This window comes from Cylas formicarius, unplaced genomic scaffold, assembly GCF_029955315.1.
Source record: "Cylas formicarius isolate icCylForm1 unplaced genomic scaffold, icCylForm1.1 PGA_scaffold_2__14_contigs__length_35257938, whole genome shotgun sequence".
NCBI classification, from domain to species: domain Eukaryota; kingdom Metazoa; phylum Arthropoda; class Insecta; order Coleoptera; family Brentidae; genus Cylas; species Cylas formicarius.
Window position 1 is genome coordinate 33,214,906 of NW_026844319.1, and position 18,821 is coordinate 33,233,726.

At 34.2% G+C, this 18,821-nt stretch overlaps 1 protein-coding gene across 1 annotated transcript in view; it reads right to left on the minus strand.

The window, feature by feature from the left end:
* The window catches only part of LOC132697889 (discoidin domain-containing receptor tyrosine kinase B-like), a gene marked incomplete in the record, with an annotated part of 461,835 nt that overhangs the window by 58,127 nt on the left and 384,887 nt on the right, over positions 1-18,821 (minus strand).

The following is an 18,821-nucleotide window of genomic DNA, read 5'->3' on the forward strand; positions in this document are numbered from 1 at the left end:
AATTGCGAAATCGCCAATCGGTCGGAATTTTATCCGATTCTCGTTTCCATCGAAGACAACAAAGGGCATCGCTACGCGTCGCCTCTATCCACTCCAACCGAATTACTGTCGCTCTTTTTAATCAAATTATCGGCGACTATTCAGTTAACGAACTTTCCTTTCCCCATCATTAACTAACAGTCTCGCTTTTAATCGATATCGCTGAAATCTCTGGGTGTCTCTTAGAATTGATCAATTTTTCCTTTTTGTATTTTTTAATTTTTTTTTCTGTATTCCCGATCAAAATTATTTTTCTAGCTTGTAGCTGATCAGTTTTCGAATTTGAGACGCATTGGCTGAGGCGAAGTGAGTTTTAATTAAGTCTTCTCAATTTCTGTCAATATTGTAAAGTTTTATTTATATATCATTTATTTATAAAAAATTGAACTGAGGAGGCTTTTACTTGATGAAAATCCATTTATCAAAATAAATAAGAACTGAAAGTTCAGATTTTGACATGACAATTGTTTCGACAACACCGTATCTTTACCAAATGTAATACCATATATACCGAAAAATGACAATAAAACCTTAAATTATGTTATGAAAATTTAAGTTCAATAAAGGAGAGGTATTTAAATCTAATTGAACGTCTAATTTGAATGTCTCATTTTGCTAATCTCTATGGCTTCCAATAAATTAAATTTTCTACTTTCTGTGGCTGTATGTAACTGAATTTTGATATATTACATACAGCCACAAAAAGTAGAAAATTAAATTTATTTGAAGCCATGGAGATTAATAAAATGAGACATTCAAATGTATTGCTTAACGATCAATTAGATTTAAATACCTCTCCTTTATTGAACTTAAATTCTGGCAACAACATTAATTAAGGTTTTATGGTCATTTTTCGGTATATATAGACAGGTAGTTTGTAAATATTACATTTGATAAAGACACGGCGTTGTCGAAACAATTGTCATGTCAAAATATATAATTTCGTGAAAATCTGAACTTTTAGTTCTTATTTATTTTAATTTATTTATATATTACATGTTTATATTTATTCATATCTACGTTCCCTTTGCCACTATTCTGCCTGCACTATGTTGCACCTTAGGAGGAAAAGTCTGTGCAGAAAATTAACCTTAAGATTCTTTATGATTTGTTTCTTTGTAAAAATTGTGACATAATATATATATATATATATATATATATATATATATATATATATATATATATATATATATATATATATATATATATATATATATATATATATATATATATATATATATATTCTCACGTATTGATTCACGGATGGAAAAATGTGATGACACTATATTCCGGGATATCATCCGTTCACTCGTTGAACTCCGACTGGAATCCTGCATCCGACTGGAATCCTGCAAATCTTGCATCCGACTGGGATCCTGCAGACGTTTCGCCAAAATCTCACTTGGCATCTTCAATGCTCGCGCTCCGAAAACACTTCGAACACTGATTTGCAGGATTCCAGTCGGATGCAGGATTCCAGTCGGAGTTCAACGAGTGAACGGATGATATCCCGGAATATAGTGTCATCATATATATATATATATATATATATATATATATGATGACACTATATTCCGGGATATCATCCGTTCGCTCGTTGAACTCCGACTGGAATCCTGCATCCGACTGGAATCCTGCAAATCTTGCATCCGACTGGAATCCTGCAGACGTTTCGCCAAAATCTCACTTGGCATCTTCAATGCTCGCGCTCCGAAAACACTTCGAACACGGAGCGCGAGCATTGAAGATGCCAAGTGAGATTTTGGCGAAACGTCTGCAGGATTCCAGTCGGATGCAAGATTTGCAGGATTCCAGTCGGATGCAGGATTCCAGTCGGAGTTCAACGAGCGAACGGATGATATCCCGGAATATAGTGTCATCACATTTTTCCATCCGTGAATCAATACGTGAGAATATATATATATATATATATATATATATATATATATATATATATATATATATATATCATATCAGTAGCAATTTTTTTCGGAAGAGATTTTCACTTAAGAAAAAAAATTGCTCTCGTGGAACAGGGGATGGTCAAGTTAGGTATTCTTACTACTGACGGCAGAAGAATCACACCGATCAGGAATTTTATTGAATCATGTTAACTTTTATTCCAAGAATAAATTTTTATTGATTGAAATCAATATTTTGTTCCTTGTATATTTAAGATTGTCGATATTCTTGTTTGAAATTAAATACTTTTTTGAAAGCTTAGTCTCCATACGCACAAATATTTGAGTACTTCGAAAAATATTGCTTTTTCATGTACACAAACAAGTTTCTTTTCGTGTCCGCATCTTTATCCATTCCTTTTTCCACAGAGATCTATTACATAACTACCCTTTGGGGAATCAATGTAATTAGATAGATATCCTTTTGACTAATGTCGTCGGCAATTTTGGAAATATGTTTTCATTGAAAATTTTAGCAATATTATTCAAAGGGGTACTAAATTGCAAGGGGTTTGATTGGAATCTGTACCCAAATAAAAAATTGGACTTTTTAAGGTGTTTTTAAATACAACTAAAGAAAATAATAATATTTCGTTTTACCCAAAGAACCCAAGTTTACTTTCACTTAATTCAGTTTTATAAGCAAATTTACAGGTTTACACATAATTACAGAAAATATATAAATAAGAGAAAAGTAATGAAAATTCTGTAAAAAATACAGGGTACCTAATTTGTCTCACACGTACTCTAAGGAAGCTAATTACTCACACACATATTGATATTGATAGAAAACATCTGTCCTAGGTGTATGGAGATGAACGTAGGCCTACATCTGACTGCAATTCTGGGAACGTAGAAGTTTAGTTTTCATAAAAGCCACTCCTCCAAACCTCATATAGAAATTTTAAAGAATTAATGTCCCTCCCAACCTCCAGAGGTGATTTCCCTAACCTGCATAATAGTACCTCGTGGTCAAATCCTCAATTTCTTCCTTATAAACTGAGTATTTAAAGAACCAATTCTGGTTCAACTGTAAGCCATCAATATAAGGCGACAACAATGACCCATATTGTTTAGATCTCACGTGAGAATAGTACAGAGTTCTAATTGCTGAAGTGTCGGCAACTTTACAAAACCCAACGATCTTGACGCCAGTAATACTAAATCCTCAATATGAGGTCTAATTTATTAGAATTGAAAGATGACAAAAAGAAGGGATCCCAAATTTGGTCTTTGCGGTACTCCCGAAGTGGGATGAAATACTAGGGAGGTAAGCCCTTCGTATCGAACAAGATGTCTACCATAGGTACGATTTCAACAAGTTTTGAGAAATTTTTTACTGGAGTTTCTTTCCGTTTGCACAAATAGAGTTTTAAGTTTTATTTTTTGCCTTAATATTTCAGTTCGTTTCGGACTACAAGAAATCGGGAGAATCGGGAGAATAAGGCAGTGGCGCACCAAAGTTTTTAATTCCGATTATATTTCGATGATTGAATAGATCGTGCCTGTATATTGTCTACCTCCCCTTTCTCCCAGCGATTTTCGCAAGTTCAACCGAATGAAACTCCCACGCGTGAAACTAAAACCGCTAAACATAAGGGGAAATTTTGTTTGTGTGTGTGTGTGTGTGTGTCGTCATTCTAATGATGCCATCGTTGCAGTAACGAACAATTGAATTTCTGATGGTAAATAGCCGAAAGCAAGTGGAACAGGCGGTTAACGTCGACACACCCGCTCACACACACACACACACACTCGCTCACCGAATACCCCCGTCAGCACATACACACGCGGCACGGACAAAGTCTCTGTTTGTCTTTGAAATTAAAGTTCAACTAGGGCGTCGATACGCTCTCTCAGATCGCTAGTCGTGTTTATTGTAATTAATAACGACTGGCGGAATCCTACGCGAAAGAAATTCACTGGGGGGTTGTGGGGTGGGAAAGTATCGGGATCTAGAAACTTCGGTTAATCCAGTCAAAATAGGCAAAAATAAGTCAAAATTCGCATAGAGCTAAAAATTGGCAGAGACGTTAAATATATCATTATACATGAAATGACAAAAATCACTTTTTTTACATTTTTTCGAAAACGGTAAGTTTTACCATGAAAATAGGTCAGACAAAAGTTATAGATCATACAAAAATTGTTCAAGCACTTTTTTTCTCACGACTCACCATTCGTGAGATATCGCGGTTTCATATTTTACATAAAACGCAGCCTATACACGTTATCGCACGTTCAATATAAGTAAAAATTAGAAACTCTACTTTGGTCATAACAGTTAGATTGTATCTGATGGTTATCCTAATCATATTAAAAATATTATAGCTGCAGAACAACGTCGTCGGACTACAAGAACATCTTCATCATGAAAGTTCCAACAATCCAACAACAATTTCTTGCAAATAGCCACAGTAAGTCTCGCTTCATTTCAGCGACATGTGAAGAATTTACAGCTGCTGGTATGTCAATAAAACAAGCCGATGATGATGTTGATGTGCTGATGATTGAAACAGCAATAGAAGAATGGAAAAGTTCAAACACAACTGTCGTTGTTGGGGAAGACGTTGATTTGTTGATACTACTGCTCAAGTATGGCTAGGCAATGAGCTCAACCCAGAAGAAAGGGGACGAAAATCAACAGATACTACTCCCGCTTGATCCAGGAACATTGCTTAATACTATTTTCTGTTACTGCAAGACGGGTTATAGTCAGAATTGTGGCTGCAAAAAAGTGGGATTATTTTGTTCGCCAGTATGCATTAATTGCCAGTATGACTATATTCTTAGAGAGACAATTGGCGCATCCCTTTTCTTAGAACAACGAACAGAGATTCTGAAAGAAGAAAAAAATGAAGATGAAAAAATAATTGTTGAAGTGGAAGTAGACAATTATCTATTGTAACAACATTTAGAAGAAAATTATCAATATTACCATACTTTCGAGCTGATAATATTCGATAGATCGTGGAGGAAGCCAAGTTAAAAGAAAATGCGCGTGTGCATATTATGTAAAGTAATAGTTGAAATCTCCATATCTCACGAATGGTGAGTCGTGAGAAAAAAAGTGCTTGAACATTTTTTGTGGAGAATCGTATGATTTATACTTTTTGTCTGACCTATGTTCACGATAAAACTTACCCTGTTCCAGGAAAATGGGAAAAACCTCAATTATGTACTTTTGCACAAGTCGAATCGAAGGGGATTTTTGACATTGCATGTATAGTGACACATTTAACGTCTGTCAAGCTCTATGCGAATTTTGGCTAGGTCGAATGTTTATTTTGACTGGATTAGGTAGGTGACGTTCGTTCTCGATATAAAATCTAACTTACGAGGTTTATAACAAGTGCTCAGGTGCGAGTACAAGTAATTTAAGCTTCTCTCTCGCCCCGCTTTTGCTAACGAGGGTTCTAGACGGTCCGGGTCTTTAATTTATTAGCACTTTTCATAAATTTCTTCTTATGCCGAGACGAGGGCGACGGGGAAACTTAAAGAAAGTTATTTCTACAGTGTGAAATTTTTTTAAAAAATCGGGTGGGGGATAGGATTCTTGAATATTAAGGGAGATGAAGTTTTACATCAGAAACGAAGTTTTTGATAACGGAAAGAGAAGGTTTAGTAAGGCTAAGGAGTTTGACGTATGGATTAATACTTAACTTATATCAGTATAAATTTATACAAATTTCAATTTAAAATTCCCCACAAAACATGCCTTCTTAAACACGAGAGGCGAAAAATTATTTTCAATAATAAGATGAATTATATTGGACAATTAATTATTATTTTGGATTGTTCTTTACTTGGTTCCTTCCCTACCACTCCAACATATTTATTTCGAATAAAATTTCAAAGTGATAATTATTGATTTCGATCCAAACACTTCTTCGTTATTACGAAGTATACTTATTTCTCATCATACTATTATACTATTTTCAAATCCTCTGGATTTCTCCTGCGTCAGTTCTCCAAATGCAACTTGCTGAGGTTTCGTCAATCATATGGTTAGCTTCTTCGTAGCTGAATCTAAATGTAAGCGTAAAAACATTCTTCATATTCTTCATATTAAAACATTAGTAGTATGAGTCGCTAACTTCACCATCCACCGTCCTTCTTGAAATATTTCGAGATAAGAAAATTACTTCACCAGCTGAACCTACCTTCTCAGTTCAGCTCTGAAACATAATTTCTTTTTTAATTTTACAGTTTTGAAATCGTTTTTATAGTTTCTTCTTTTAAAGCCTTTATCACACTTCTTATTACATGCGCAGGTCTGATGTATTCCGATTTACTGCTATGGAAACTCGCTTCCAACACAAACATTTTGAAGTTTATTATTTAATTAATTACAGAATTTAATAAGCAGATAGTGAATCTTTTATAAGAAATGTATTTGGAAAAATGTGGTTCATGAAACCAGCACATACGCATGGTGAGTCCACGTTACACTAAAGTTCATTATTACATTACCAAAACCTACAACTTTTATTAAGTACGTAATATTTACCGTTCTTTCTTCTCAGACTATTGTTATAACATTAGTTGGTCATGACAAAATCACATTTTCAAATTTTTGCAACTGAGTAAGCAAGTAAGTAAATTAAAAAAAAAAAACTAAGTTTGGATTCTCCTAAAGCAAACTAAACTGATAGGATTTATATACTGGGTGAGGCAGAAACTGTGTTAAATATACTTTGTTGACAGTTGACAGTTTAATGGAACTTGCATAACGTTATTTTGAACAAAGGATAAACGCCTGCACCCTTAGAAATGAAGCGATACAGGTCGATCCAAATTTTTTGCCTAAAATAATGTTTTCCGATGAAGCTACTTTTCGCAATAATAGTGCAGTTCATCGTCATAACAATCAGTACTACTAAACTAAAAATAATAGTATATCATGCAACAAGTGCGTTGAGTCATGAGTTTATTTGGCACGAGTGGAGCGCAGAGGAGCAAATCTTTAATAAATCAGTGACTTAAAAAGTTTACCAAACGTGATGCATACTATACTTTTTCTACCACCATTAGTTTTTCGGTACATTTTTGCAAAACAACCATGATCAACCAAAACCAAAATTCAAGTCGTGCGGTAAAATATCCAAAAAAAATATCCCGGAAACATCCGCTATTCAATATTATTTTTCTACTTCCTTCTGCAAAATAACTATTTATACACCGTCACTTTACCACCTGAGTTTCTGATCCGACGAATCCGAGCCAGTTCGGACATTTCCGGGATGTTACCTACACTTGTTGCATAATATACTACTACTTTTTCTGTGAATTTAAAATTGGATCGTCATTTTCATCAAAATTACTAAAAACTGTCTGTTGCTTTATCTACGGCTACAACAAAGTTCTATCGCGTATTGTTTTTTTAGTATTAACAGGGTCCCGTTGGCACTTAATGCAAGTTGTAGGTTTTTGTAAGATCTTTTAGAAAATAATAATAATACATATGGTGTTTTAAAATGTTTTAAATGTATTAGTTTGTTTCGAACACCCTACATTATCAAAAGCAAATATCTTTTTTTTTTGCAAATATGAAAACTAGTATTTTTCTAGAAAAAATAAAATATTCAAACCTAAATTAGAAATATAGCGTTCTATCCAAAAAAATATCTGGGTTATTTGTAGCGCTTTTTTGAACCACCCTGTGATACCGATTATTTTATTATAGTTGTACTTGTGTAAATTTCGACTTTTGCCTTTTATGTGCATCCTAATCTTCTTAACCACTTTTGTATTGACCATTTCTCATTACTTTTAAAATCAATAAGATAATGAACTCTACTCTATCGTTAAATGTCCTTGTATATTTTACACAGCTTTTATTTATTACACGTCGTTTACACTTTGGAAATTCTTGATAGCTCAAGGAACATTTAATAACCCTTATATTGAAGCAAATAGCGTGGGTGCCCAACAAAAAGTCGCCTTTTACACCAAATTTTGAATCTTTTCAACTGAAAAAAACACGGAATAATTGGCTACCAGCATCCGAACCTTATTTTTCCGACATTCCACTTAAAACTTGGCACAGATCCACGTTGCCAAATAACGGCTCTCCGGGTTACTTATTTTTGGTTCAAATCCCCCCGTCATTTTAATGTAATAATCCCGTGGCCAACGACTTTAAAACAGCCGACAGATTTCGAAACTTTCACGGCACTCGTCATTAAAAGGAGGGTAAATAATACTCAAAGAGCAAGTAAAAGCGCAGCTACTCGACATCTCCCCAAGGAGGGAATTTGCAAGTAACATTTTCGGCAAGAACGAATACGCTCAAATCGCCCCGTCTTTGTTTCGCTCGCCTTTTACATTGGCGCACCGGAGGGTTTTGCGAATACTCAAGAAAATGTATCGTGTGTGACGTAATTTAAGGCCGTCAAAAAAAGTCTTTCAAAAGGAAATATAATTATATTATATTTACCCCGAAATTCAAAATAAATAAGAACTAAAAGTTCAGATCAAATTGATCGTTAAGTAATACATTTGAATGTCTCATTTTGTTAATCCCATGGCTTCCAATAAATTTAATTTTCTACTTTTTTTTTCTTAAAGAAACTTCCACAGGCTACTGTAATGCTTTTTACAAAACTTCTGGATTCCTCCTGCGTCGGTTTTTGCCAACAGGATGATTGGCGAAACGTCAGCAATTTCGACTAAGCAAAAACCAACGCAGTCCAGAAGTCTTGTAAAAGGCATTAATTGTCTACTTTTTGTGGCTGTATGTAAATTATCAAAATTGTCGTCAAAAATATGTTTTTCTGTGTTTAAGTGTGTAGCATTATTAGAATCTAGACTATTGTTTTTAAACGCTCTTTTATGTTTGTTAATGCGGTTCTTGAAGGATCTACCTGTTTGTCTAATATACATTTTAGGACAAGATCCGCATTTCAACCTGTGGACACCTGATTTTTCAAAGAAATTTCTCAAATTTCACTAGTAAAAACTATCAAAAACAAAGCTTCTGAAAATAACATAATATTTACAACTGTAGTTAAAAGGAAGATAGTCATAGCTATCGATCTCTTAAACCAGAACTTTTTCAATGTATCAAACACGATGCTACCGAGTTATATCAAAGACAAGTCAAGGAAGTAAGTACTAACTACTTAGTGACAAAGGCAAATATTTTTTAATAAACATGAATCCACAACCGCCGAAATTATATTCTTCTTAAAATTAGTAAATTTTTTAAAGTTCCATACAGATTTTAAACCAAAATTTGCAATAAAAAAATCTTTTGAATTAATCAACAAAATTAAAGATATGAAAATACATTCTAACACTATTGTCTTTTGATGTACAAAACTTATTTCGCAGTATTCTACCTATGGATGTAGATTTAGTAGATTTCACTCTAACTCGGAAGCAGGTTACCCCATTGGTGAAACAAGATTTATTAGATTGATAATAGTATCTTTAGACCAAAATTATTTTGAATTTAATGGACAGATTTACATCTCTAAGGTAGGTTTGATTGTGGGAAACCCACTTAGTATTTTGTTAGCCGAGATTTGTATGGATAATTTGGAAACTATCATACTAGAACATTATTTAAGTAAAATTTTCTATGGTGGTAGAGATACGTGGATGATGTCTTTGCTTGCTTTGTTTTAAGGGACAGACAATTGAATTCTTTTTTAAATTACATTAACTCATAACATAATCGTATAAAATTCACTATCGAGATAAATTGATTAATTTTTTAGACTTAACTATTACGAAAACGCAAAACAAATTAGATATTTACATTTACCATAAACCTTCACAAACGGACATAGTCATACATAACAGCTCAAACCACCCTTATACACACAAAATGGCTGCATTTTACTCTTTTATATACAGACTCCTTAATACGCCACTCCCAACAGAAAATTACAACAAAGAACTTAATATCATTAAACAAATTGCACTGAACAACGGCTACAATCCGTCCATTATAGATAAAATTATAAATAAAAAACAAATCTAGACAACAGTAAACTCTATTTATCCGAGACATAATACAGAACACGAACAATTTAAAACAATTACATACCCTAGCGGAAAAGATTCAAAACATTTGTCAAAATGTGGTTTAAAAATAGCTTTCAGAACCAGCAACACAAAAGGAAAATTTTTTAAAAATAATAAAACGAAATGTCCAAAATCTCAAAAATCAGGTGTCTACAGATCGAAATGTGGATCTTGCCCTAAACTTTATATTGGACAAACAGGTAGATCCTTTAAGAAACGCATTAACGAACATAAAAGAGCGTTTAAAAACAATAGTCTAGATTCTAATTATGCTACACACTTAAACACAGAAAAACACATTTTTGACGACAGTTTTGATATTTTACATACAGCCACAAAAAGTAGAAAAGTTAATTTATTGGAAGCCATGGAGATTAACAAAATGAACATTCAAATGTATTGCTTATCGATCAATTAGATTTAAATACCTCTCTTTTATTGAACTTAAATTCTCTAACATTAATTAAAGTTTTATAGTCATTTTTACGTTACATTTGATAAAGACACGGTGTTGTCGAAACAATTGTCATGTCAGAATATATAATTTCGTGAAAATCTGCACCTCAGTTCAACACCCCGAAAATGTTTATTACGTTACGACACTGTCGGCTCCTATTTACCATTCCACCCCTGGCTTTCTGCCGATCCTCAAAGAGCAAAAAAAAATGTTTGTTCGAAAAACCAAGGCACGTTTTATACCGTACGCCATGATGGCCCCACAACGGTTACACCGACAAGAACACTCGGAGGATTTTTTGATAGGGGGAGACCCCTATCGCTGTCTGAGCTTAGCCTCCTGCAGGAGTAAAAAAGTGTCGAGAGGATTATCGAAGGTTTAAAACCCGTTAGAAACGTGTTTTCTTTGCGTCACGATATATTTCTTCGCGAAAAGAAAAGATGACTGTCGTAGTCTCCGAAGTTATGCGCATAGCGTGTTTGTTCTCGGAACTATCTATTTAAAATTGAGTTTTAACGGCCTGAAACTTTGAGGGATGGTAATTCGGAAACTATGTCGCTCAAATAACCAAGACAATTTGAATCAAATCAAAATTGCAAATCCAATTTGCATATTGTAGGACGCGAATCTGCTGTTGGCTATGTAAAGCGATATAATTGCAGAGATTTAACCTCGTTGTGGTGGCGGTTGGCTCCAGTTTAGCAAGTCATTGGCCGCTTAATGGATACACGCGGATCTTATTCTTGGCCGATACGGTTTCTAAAGATTTGCGATGGCGCTCGGAAGTGGGTTAATCGAGATATCTAAAAGTAATGGTTAAAAGCGATTGCTTCAAAAATTCAGCTCATGGACGCAAGCAACATTTACTGTCTATACAGTTTTGAATAAAGTTACTTCGACACCTATTATTCGGCTTTAAATATTTCGTCGAAAGAGAAAAGCGCCATAATATGTTAAGTTGATTGAGAACGGATCTGATCCTGACAAATCATCAATATGGTTTTGCCCTGATGGTTTTTTTTTTGGATCCGATATTCTTTAAGCATATTTACCTGGAAACAATATCATGCTCGAGTTCTGGCATACGCCTTTCGGCGGTCTCCCTTTTTCTTTTATTTTTTGTCCGGATCCCTCGGGAAGCCATAATATAAAGGCATCCCGTCTTTCGGTATTAGTATCGCCATTGGGCTATTACGTTATAAAGGTTTTAAAACTTCATTGTGATCAAGCATTCCATTTTCGTCGGCATGTGTCCCGTTACTTTTATTTGCGTTTGATGTATTAGTTTGTAGCCGATAATGGCAAGGAATATCATTTTCGCTCTTAGAAAGGAAGCAGTAAACAAGTTTGTGATAACAAAATGCCAAAACAGTTAAATCAACTTGTAGCATCATCAATCAAATAGTTTGAGCTGGAACGAAAAATGTAGGAGCTCTTAAATATTATCTTCGAGGTAATTAATTTTTTGAGAGCGTACATGCAAGATATGACAGAAGCTCTTTACTAATTTGTTTTTACTTTTGAGATATTAGATATTATATTGCTGCTTCATCAAAAATTACTTCTTAGATTTTCCTTAGGACTTCTCTTTCGAACACCCACTACTTTAGTTCATTTGTTGGCGTCAAAGTCCATGATTTGCAGCTATATATTACAACTTGTCATTGTTTTATAGATAATGATTTTTGTCGCTCTCGTTCATGTAAGGAAACAAAACACCTATTCCGTGCTTGTAGTCTGCAGTCCTCTGTACTGTTGTGTTTCATCCAGATATTTTAACTTTGCGAGTGTTTTTTTTAATTCTTTCTTGTATCAAACCACTATTGTTTTCAATGGTGTGCAAGTGTTCAATTAATTCCAATAATACTACAATAAACAAAGAGGAGATATTAAGATTTCGAGCACAACATGGCCATTTTTCTCCATGATCAAATACAACGGATTTTGTTTTGGATGAATAAATCATAATCAATGCCTCATTATTCATTCTAACAGAGGTGCCCTGAAATAGTTTTATATTAATGTTTGCATGATAGAGTATGGTCTGACTCAATCTTCATCTTGCTGGTTTTTGCTCGCAATTATGGAAGTTACCTGTCGACGTCAATAAAACTTTGGTGCGGTGGGTATTAAGAACATAATATGATTTTTGTTTATTTAGGTGGATATAATCTTATTAAATTACAATAAGGAAAAACAATGATGTTAAATATATACAATAAATTCATAGGAATGTCTCTATACATAATTAAATTTCTATTCAAAATGTCAAAATCTTATTCTGCTTCATTATCAGAGCCGTCATTGAGATTGATTATAATAGGCTGTGTGTTGTCTTGTATAGAAATGTCTTCAATTTTTATAATGTGCTGTACCAAATTCTTCCACCTCTCAATTAGTGTTATTAATTTTTAATTAATTAAATTTAATTAATTAATTAAATTAATTAAATTAATTAAATTTAATTAATCGTAATGTATCGAAAAAAAGTTGTTTTCTCAAAAACGGTTCTTGAACCAGAAGACGTGCGAGATCCGGGCCAAAATAATTTATTCCTGATTATTTTTGTAAAATGTACAGGGTGCGCCGGCAAATTGCAAAAAACTGAAAATTGGGTTCCCCTTATATGGATAATTGACCATAACTAGAAGGCTATGTTTCAGGTGCCATTTTCTTTTACGCGTCCATATGGTCCGTAGGCACTGCTAAAATTTGTGTTTTTTAGATTTTCACATATTGCACATGGTGTACGGTATACTCTTTACCACATTCAAAAATGTTGTAGATGTCTCAAATTTGTAACTATTGACTTCAAATTTAGCAGAGAAGTGAAAGTCCACACCCACATCTAAACCGTAGAGCAATCAAGGCTTGCACAGTATGGTTTTTTTTCTTACAGTTAAAACAAAATTTCTTAAAAACTCTTTGATGGGCAAAATTATTTTTCAATTATAGAAAAAAATCTAAAATCATTTTTTTCGCTATTAAAGTCGTAAAACAAAATTCGTAAAAAATATGGCCAATTGGTTTAAAGAGTGTTATAGGCCACGTCGACAGCTACAACTTTTGTATTTACGGTTTTCGTCTGTCACATACACTGTTCGCGGTATTTGAAAGAATCCAAATGACCTTTACATACCGCGTGGTTTCAGAAAACAAGCATTTTTTCCAAAACCATTTGCTCTATTGAAGAACTTCATATACCAGGAGAAATGGGAGATCCAGGGCTATTGCCTCTATTTCGAACATTGTTTTAATTATATACAGGGTATGTCGTTTTGTGGGCAAAAATGTTATTGTTTTGTAAATTATTGGTGGTAAATGCAAAAGTATAGTAAACTGGGCCGAGGGAGTTTCAGGTTTCATCTATCATACAGGGTTTACGAAATATTTGAAAAAATATAATTGGAAATCGCTATTATATGCAAAATGTTTAATATTTGTTTAATATATTTTTACTAAATATTTACTAGATTAGAAAGGAAACGCAAAATAGAAAGAAATATTCGATCCGAAATAAGCGAGCTAAGTCAGAAAGAGAAGGAGTTCAACCAATGCATAAACGCGAAACAACCAACAGAAGAGTTAAGACAACTGGAATTAAACGAACTCTCGACAAAAATTACCAGCAGTATTCGAACAGCAGTAAAGAAAGTTATTGGACTAAAAAAACACAAAAATTCGGGATTCAGCCTAGAAACAGAACAACTTATAGAAGAACGCAGAAACACCAACAGAGGCTCACAGAACTACAAAGAACTCAACAAAAGAGTTAAGAAGGCAATCAGAAGAGATCAAAGGATGCAGAATACAAAACTGATCGAAGAGACTATCAGAAACAACGGGAACATGAGAGTTCTTCGTTCTAGACAATCGAAAGGCAAACTAACCATCCAGAAAATGAGAAATAGCTGAGGAGAAGTTGTTACTGAAACGGATGAAATTATCAGAACAGTCGAGGACTTCTATCGGAACCTATACAACCAATCAATAGCAAACCCAAACCAAGATCGATATGACAAGACAAACTCTATTATGAACGTAGGATCAGATGAACTGGAACTTATGGATAATGGCGAAATGGAAGCAGCTCTGAAACAACTCAAAAACTGTAAGGCACCAGGAGAGGATCGAATCACAAGCGAGATGCTTAAAATGGGCGGAGAGACACTCAAAAAAGCACTCATAATCCTACTGAATAAATGCCTCGAGGAAGGTAGGATTCCAGAATCCTGGAAAAATGCAGAAGTCGTTATTCTTTTTAAAAAAGGCGACAATACGAACATAGAAAATTACAGGCCAATTAGTCTGCTATCTATTTTTTATAAGCTGTTAACCAGAATCATCGCAAACCGCCTGAGCCAAAAATTTTATTTCTACCCACCAATAGAGCAAGCCGGTTTCAGAAAAGGTTACAACACCATCGATCATATCCAGACAGTACGCACGCTGATAGAGAAATGTACGGAATATAATGTCCCACTCCACATGGCCTTTATAGACTACCAGATGGCGTTTTATTCAATCGAAATCTGGGCAGTGATGAACAATGTCCGCGTAGACTGGAGATATACTCGCTTACTACAATACATCTACGAAACTGCCACCCTACATGTAAGAATCAATGAAGACTGGATCACCGGAAAGATTACAGTGAGAAGAGGCGTTAGGCAAGGTAACACAATCTCACCTAAGTTATTTACCCTAGCTATGGAAGATATATTCAAACGTTTACCATGGGAAGAGAAGGGTATCGATTTAGACGGAAAACGCCTCAACCACTTACGATTTGCGGACGACATCGTTCTCTTCAGCAGCAACACAAATGAGTTGACAACAATGATTCAAGAATTGAAAGATGCTTCCCAAGCTGTAGGTCTCAAAATTAACCTCCAAAAAACTAAACTTCTGCGCCCTGACAATATAAAGGTCTCCATTGAAAATCGCGAGCTAGAAAATGTCAAGGGATATATATATCTAGGACACAACATCCAGATTGGGAAAGAAAATCAGACAGCAGAGACCACCCGAAGAATCAATCTCACCTGGATAGCATTCGGGAAACTTAGCTATATCTTCCGCAACCCGACTATACCAGTGAATTTGAAAAAGAAGGTCTACAATATGTGTATCCTCCCAGTAACAACATACGGACTCGAGACTGTGACACTTACAGTGGGCAGTGCAAATCGACTCCGAGTCTGTCAAAGAGCAATAGAGAGAGCAATGCTGGGTGTAAGCCCAAGAGAGAGGATCAGAAACGAAGAGATAAGGAGAAGAACAAGGGTCTGTGACGTTGTAGGGCGGATAGTGAGTCTCAGGTGACGTTGCTAGAAACAATTTGAAAAGGACCAAAACACTAATGCAGTGGCGTCCAAGGAGAACTAAAAGAAGTGTGGGGCGTCCTTAATCGAGATGGATAGATGACATTCAATGACATACCGGGAAAAACTGAATGCAAACCGCACAGCAAAGGTTGGCATGGAAATCACTGGAAGAGGCCTATCTCCAGAAGTGGATGTCTAGAGGGTGCGGAAGAAAAAATAAGGGCAAAACCGTTAACAAAAAACAGGCACATTTTTTATATAAAAGAAATCATTAACTTATAATGTACAAAGTCCGGTGTAAAAAACGGGGAATGAACTAACTAAATCACAATTTAATTCCTGCGAACTTCGTCGGTTGCTTCGATACCAGAGAACTTCAACTTTCGTTAGTTAGTTGCAATTTACAAGTTGGAGAAAATTGGGACCTATTAAAGCAAGCGAAATCTAATTTATAACTCACGTGGGACACGTAAAGTATAAAATATGACGATACAGGCGTCATTCGGGGAGTTTTAAATTTTTGCGATCCGGGAGAAAATTTTTCTTGTCATTCTCTTCTGAAATTGTCCCTCCAGAACCCCCATAGAAATCGATAGTTACAAGAGTCTATTGCATGTTCATTAAAAAAATGTGCTTTGATTATTTGTAATTAAAAATAGAAATTGGAAATGTATAATAATAAAAATTTTGTAATATTTAATATTTGAATATTTAAGAAGGATATATAGCAATAAAATTTAAATAAAAATTATCAATAATTTTATTTTAAATTCGCATCACAGCCATTAAAAAAAAACAAATTATTGCTTAAACTAAACAATACAAAAATTTTGCTATCCCAGTTTTATATTCCAAAAACATTTTTTGTAAAATAACCAAACACAACACACAAGATTTTCAGTTTTTTTTTAATTTAAATTTGAGGTATATAGCACAAATTACGTTTGAACATTTGGTTAATGGGGTAAAATAGTAATAAAGACACTATCGACAGTATAATACTTGGACGATGTCAATATCACTGCTATTGGTTTTGGTACATTCGACTGCAGACTACTGGCGGATTAATTCCCCCTTTTTGGTTGATTAATGTCTTTTCTGGAATCACCGAGCGGGACGGTTAAAAAATTATGAGACCATTATTACATCTCGGAGAAATCATAATTCCTTAGAATTTAGTTAATGGGGAGGGAAATTGTAAAAAATCTCGTAAAATCCATCGTAATGAAGTTTAGAGTTGGAGAATTTCGTGCGGAAAAAGGGAAGAAATTAATCTCGGCATTCCTCTCGCAAAATTTCCGAATTCACGGCCGAGTTGGGCTCAGAACAATGTTCGAGTTTTAATTATGTTGAATCCTTGTTATAAAAAAGCAAAATAGATACGAAACCACAGATCACGATGTGGTCGATCCACACTGGATCTAATACAATATAATCTAAAATATGTTAAGTTTAAGTAAAAGGGATTTAATTAATTTTGAAACAAAATGTTGTTTTTCTTTGTGTATTTTTTATGTGGTGAGATAGTTATTCATAATTGTCAGTGGTGAAAATCTATACATCAGCCAACTAATTTAATGATGATAATGAATACCGGAAAGAGATATTTTCACATTTCAAATACTCTTAATTATACAGAAAAATAAAGATTCACATCAAAAACACAAGGATGTCCACGGTTATTATGTCCGTAAGAGCATTATATATATATATATATATATATATATATATATATATATATATATATATATATATATATATATATATATATATATATATATATATATATTCTCACGTATTGATTCACGGATGGAAAAATGTGATGACACTATATTCCGGGATATCATCCGTTCGCTCGTTGAACTCCGACTGGAATCCTGCATCCGACTGGAATCCTGCAAATCTTGCATCCGACTGGAATCCTGCAGACGTTTCGCCAAAATCTCACTTGGCATCTTCAATGCTCGCGCTCCGTGTTCGAAGTGTTTTCGGAGCGCGAGCATTGAAGATGCCAAGTGAGATTTTGGCGAAACGTCTGCAGGATTCCAGTCGGATGCAAGATTTGCAGGATTCCAGTCGGATGCAGGATTCCAGTCGGAGTTCAACGAGCGAACGGATGATATCCCGGAATATAGTGTCATCATATATATATATATATATATATATATATATATATATATATATATATATATATATATATATATATATATATATATATATATATATATATATATATATATATATATATATATATATGATGACACTATATTCCGGGATATCATCCGTTCACTCGTTGAACTCCGACTGGAATCCTGCATCCGACTGGAATCCTGCAAATCTTGCATCCGACTGGAATCCTGCAGACGTTTCGCCAAAATCTCACTTGGCATCTTCAATGCTCACGCTCCGAAAACACTTCGAACTTTCGGAGCGCGAGCATTGAAGATGCCAAGTGAGATTTTGGCGAAACGTCTGCAGGATTCCAGTCGGAGTTCAACGAGCGAACGGATGATATCCCGGAATATAGTGTCATCACATTTTTCCATCCGTGAATCAATACGTGAGAATATATATATATATATATATATATATATATATATATATATATATATATATATATATATATATATATATATATATATATATATAATTTTAAGATATAAAGTATAAGTATCATAAGGATTAAATTTTCTCTTTGATATTGCTTTTTTTTACTGCTTCTACTGATTATACAGGGTGTTCCTCAATTTATCTGTTTTTAAGCAGAAGGTGATACTATAAATCAATGAATTTGTTCAATATATACGTTGAAAATGGTTAGTCATTAAAAAGAGGAAGTGAAACTTCATTTAAAAGGAGTAATTAGGAGAGGGCGCTTTAAGAATTCAAAGTTTTCAGACGATACTTGGTGAAAGTTAAAATTCATAGTGATTTTTAGAAACACGTTAATGTTACGTTAACACTGTTTGTAAAAACGTTAAGTATGTTAAAAATCATTCCCGA